The sequence below is a fragment of the Rhagoletis zephyria genome, unplaced genomic scaffold (assembly GCF_001687245.7).
Source record: "Rhagoletis zephyria isolate East Lansing unplaced genomic scaffold, Rhagoletis_zephyria_1.1 Rzeph_scaffold_02406, whole genome shotgun sequence".
NCBI lineage: Eukaryota > Metazoa > Arthropoda > Insecta > Diptera > Tephritidae > Rhagoletis > Rhagoletis zephyria.
The window spans coordinates 7,496-12,261 of record NW_016159490.1 but is presented as its reverse complement, the minus strand read 5'-3'; the positions used below and the strand labels follow the sequence as shown (position 1 = coordinate 12,261).

Sequence of the window (4,766 nt, the reverse complement as noted above, 5' to 3'; positions counted from 1 at the left end):
TTATATGGAAGAGAAAGGGAATAAAGAGAAGGTAAGAGAATATACAATTTGAGCCTAACTTACAATAAAAACTAAGCATAATGAGAAGAGAAAAAAAAATAAAAAACATATGTATGTAACGCAATGATTTTTAAAGTCCACAATTACGTTTTACTAGTACTAATAAGAGCATTTAATTCGGCTCTCGTTTTCACAATTTTGGGCTCTTCTTTTGGCTTTAACCTCACAAAGACATTACCGCGGATGGAGAGTGCTGACGCCAGTACCTTCTTTCTCTTTAGCTCAGAAGCATACGACATTACTTCCCGCAATGTAGTAGGCAGGCTCTCATGCACATGAATCTTTCCATACCCAGGCTGTTCAATATCGGCAAGTGAAAGCGACCTCTTCTTCGATTTGCAGAAGGCAGCAATTGATTTGAATAGTTGACTTCGATCGTGTGCAGAGAACAACTTAACAATTATGGGCGCATGATTGTTATTTTTCTGCGCAATGGTTTTTGCTTTTCGCAGTCGAAAAACATCACGCAGCGGCGGAGTTTTGTGCTGAACAGCATCGCAGACTTTAGAGAATACACCAGAGAGGTTCTCATTAGCTGCTTGGGGTATACCGTTGATAATGACATCAGTGGCTACTGCGCTGCTTTCAAGCTCTCCGAGTTTTACCCGAGCAGCAACTAGTTCACTGCGTAGGGTTAGAACGTCAGCACACGTAATCTCAACTTTTGTCACTCTCTTCTCAATTTCTGCTATGCACATCTTTAAATTTGCAGTTTCTGCAGCTAACTCACCAATTTTCTGCATTACCCTTTCCTCGGATTTTTTCATTACATCAGTCAACTCTGCGACAACGGTGGTTCTCAGCTCGTCAATTTTTCGCTCAACTTTATCAACGATAGTGGATGAGGGAGTAAGCGGAGTTTTTGGTGAGGCTGGTGGTTTGCGTGAATCCTTGCGCGTTGATTGCATATTCAGGTGCGAAAGACAATGAGTCTCAGGTATAAAGCTGATCGGAAACAATTCGTATCAGAAGCGCACGCGGTGTAGCACCAAATCAATAAATGGAAAATATCAGTGTAACACACGCAAAATATGTGAAAACTCAGGAGCACCGCACAAACACGTCCTACTCACTTGACATTTGACTCACTACTCATGGAATGTATTCGTAGATTTTCATTTACTTCATTTCATACATTAGCATTGATGTTTTGTTTTTCATACATTAGTATTGATGTTTTTTACTAAATACCAGGAATAAATATTTAATAAAAAACTATTTCATTTAAGCTTAACCAACTTTTAGTTGCTCGGAGCCAATTTTGGAACGCTTCACGAAATATTTTCATAGACAGTAAATGCAACCCTGGGTGCATCATTAACGAGCTGAAAAACCAAACAAATAAAAAAATTCCATCTGAACCAATATTCCCAAAAATTATAAAGCAAAACAAAAACCATTTTTTCCAATTTATGCACTGTTATTTTTATTATTGCAATACAATTTCGCAGCTCTTCAAACATTTTCCACATTGTGCTTTTAGGGCTAGTAGTTTCCGACCCCATTTGCTGGTTTTTTTTTCAATTCTGAATTTAGGCTAGGCTTCATGGGAACTTACTGTGGGTGCAAACAGACCACATTTTGTAAACTGAATTGTGATATTTAATTTTATTTTATAATGAAAAATGAATTTAATGTGCAATTTTTTAAGTTTACTAGATGTAAGACAACTTTTAATTTTCTTTATATATTGCATGCTTTAGTTTTAATTGTTTAAGTTAAGTTGTAAAGGTGAAAATAGGCCTCCTTGGCAACCGAGCACATTAAAAAAAATCGGTAACGCGCGTAAAAGCATACCTCACAAGTGGTGTGGAAAATGCAAAACAAATATAAATGGAATAATTTTCGAAATTATGAAATGGTTATTGGTATTTTCCATCTCAAAGGGGGTGATTAATTTGAACGTTATTTAAGCTGCCTTTACACGGTCGATTTTTATCGTTTAACCAAAATCTACCCGTGTAAATTGCAATTCAACCATAAAATATAAGCGTTTTGGCTAGTCGATATCTTAAGTAAATTTTCCAGTCGACAGAAATCGACCCGTGAAAAGGCAACTTCAGGAATTTTTTAATTTTCTTTTTTTTTTTTTTGCTTGAGCGTCTTTTGAAGATGTGCCAAATTATATTGTCGCCTTAAATACAAAACAACAATTTCTTTAAGCCATCTTGTGCAGCAATTTGTTGATCTTATCCTCACGGCTACCGAAATCACCAACCTCAACGTAGTGATTAGCCTTCTTGCGCCAGCCTCGGGTTGATGTGTTGAGCTTGAATAGCAACAGGAAGTTGGGGGCTTTCTTGAAGTGAAGTGAATCAACGCGCTTCGCGAAATTTGCGTTCGATCACAAAGCAGAGATTGGGACACGCTTGACCATTCCACGTTTGTACATCAATTCACAAACTGATTTAAGATTTGGATAACCCCATATAGGGGTTCGGCATACGTAGCATATTAATGGTTGCCTTGCTCAATTTGATGAACACACCGTTTTAATGTGGCGAAGACAGAACTGTAAAACTACGTACTTTTTGTGCAACTTTGTTGATACCGCGGATGCGGATCACAAAAGCCAATTTGGATTTTTCAGGCCCGTCGAATTGGCCGCATTTCTTTGCCACACAGCGTTACTCCATCTCACGGCGTCCATCACGGAGTTTTCTTGTTTGATATTTCTCAGCATGCACCAAGTTTTCACATTTACGGAGTGCAATCACAGCAGAGCGCTTTAGTTTACGTTTGATCAGGGTAGCAATTTGCTGACCTGCTCTTGCTGAACTGCAGCTTCGGCTCGGGGACAGGAGGCAGCTTCGTGGAAGGTTGTCTGCCCTTTGCTTGCGGTTTCTTACCGGCCCATGATGGCAGTCATCTTAACTTGTTACTTAGCACGTTGAAAAGGCGAAAAAAAGTTCGCCAAATGTTTGGAGCACATCGTAAATGAGCCACTCGATTTATAACATTTCTATAAACAATTTAATTAAATACTTTTATACATAGATATGCTGCAACCATGCACTTACTTTCCCAAATTCCATCCTGTTTATCGGCATAATTTTCCAAATATGCCAGCTACTTCATTACTAATTACTAAATTTTCCAAATGCGCCTTCTTTGTTGGCTCGACATATCCTAAAAAGACAAATTTACATTAAACAATAGAAATCGCAAAAATTAGCAAATAAAATACTTGCTTTGTTTTGTTTTGTTGTCAAATTTCTGAGAAATATGAATTCACCACGATGCGATACAGAAAGAACAAGGACCAGGGATGTAATTTTAAGTAAATCTATTATTCAGTGGCAAGGCGCAGAGCGTTCGGGGCAGCAATATTAATTTGTATCAAATATAACATTAAACGGTGGTTCTAATACATTTTTTGATATTATTAACCAGAGTACATACATTATATGGTATTTCTTTCAAAATTAATGTACTATATGAACTTTTTTTTCAAATATTTCTTAAGTTTCTTTCATGAGTGCTGAAAAGCAACCATGCGTGTAAGAAATTGTGTGCTACCTAAAATTTCACCTCTGGAAACTTTATCCCCATAAAGGACTTCACCACAGTTTCTTTACTGGATATACTGAGGTGCTAGTCTTCTACGCAAATAGTGAAATGTGGTACTCTTCCACGCAAAAAATCTGAAATGTGGTACTCTTCCACGCAAAAATCTGAAATGTGCTACTCTTCCACGCAAAAATCTGAAATGTTTCAGTCTTCCACGCAAATAGTGAAATGTGCTACTCTTCGACGTAAAAATCTGAAATGTGCTACTCTTCCACGAAAAAATCTGAAATGTGCTACTCTTCCACGCAAAAATCTGAAATGTGCCAGTCTTCCACGCAAATAGTGAAATGTGCTACTCTTCCACGTAAAAATCTGAAATGTGTTAGTCTTCCATGCGAGAATCTGAAATGTGCTACTTTTCGACGCGAATAATGAAATATGCTAGTCTTAGACGCGAATAGTGAAACGTGCTAGTCTTCCACGGTAATTTGAGATGTGCTACACCTCGTTGGGAGCGACGATATGTAAGTATAAGTTACGATACATAACAAAACTTAATAATAAATTACTAAATTAAGCTAGCGAGGATTATTACAGAGATAAGCCGTAATGATATTATGTAATGCAGGCTTTGGCAAGAAAAAATCTAAATCTAAAGAACGAGAGAGCATGTTCATATCTGTTAGCGTTCTTTTAATTGGTGCATTCAGACCTAAAACTGTTCTACTTACACTTACGTTAAATAACCGCTGTAGTATTTCTGTTTGAGTTACTCGTAGTACCCCATAGTTGCATAGCGTATGTCCAAACCGGCTTCAGCATAACTTTGTGCAGAAGGATTTTTGTTTTCTAAACTCAGCTCAGATTTTGCAGCAAGCAGCCAGTACATTCTTAATGTTTTTAATGCAAGTTGACTTTTTTTCGCTTTAATATGCAATTTCCACGAAAACCTGAGATCAAGATGGATTCCCAAATAATTGACTTGATTGATAAATAAGGTTGCAAACGGTAAAATGAAAATGCGTCATGATACGAAGAGTCTCCACACAAATAGTTATGCCTATGATTTCATTAATAGTACACACATACATGGCGTATGAGTAACATTCTTACCTAGTCATATTTTATAAAAAACGAAATTATCTGTTATTATTACTATTTTTTTGGCTCCCTACAGTTTAATACTTCTACAATCG

General features: G+C 37.1%; 1 long non-coding RNA gene across 1 annotated transcript; it reads right to left on the bottom strand.

The window, feature by feature from the left end:
- Positions 1-2,047: 2,047 nt before the first annotated feature.
- Positions 2,048-3,156, bottom strand: LOC108366811 (uncharacterized). Its single transcript, XR_001848159.1, has 2 exons — positions 3,081-3,156; positions 2,048-3,022 (listed from the first exon to the last, which is right to left on the bottom strand). It is a non-coding gene; the product is annotated as an uncharacterized LOC108366811 (long non-coding RNA).
- Between the last annotated feature and the right edge of the window lie 1,610 nt (positions 3,157-4,766).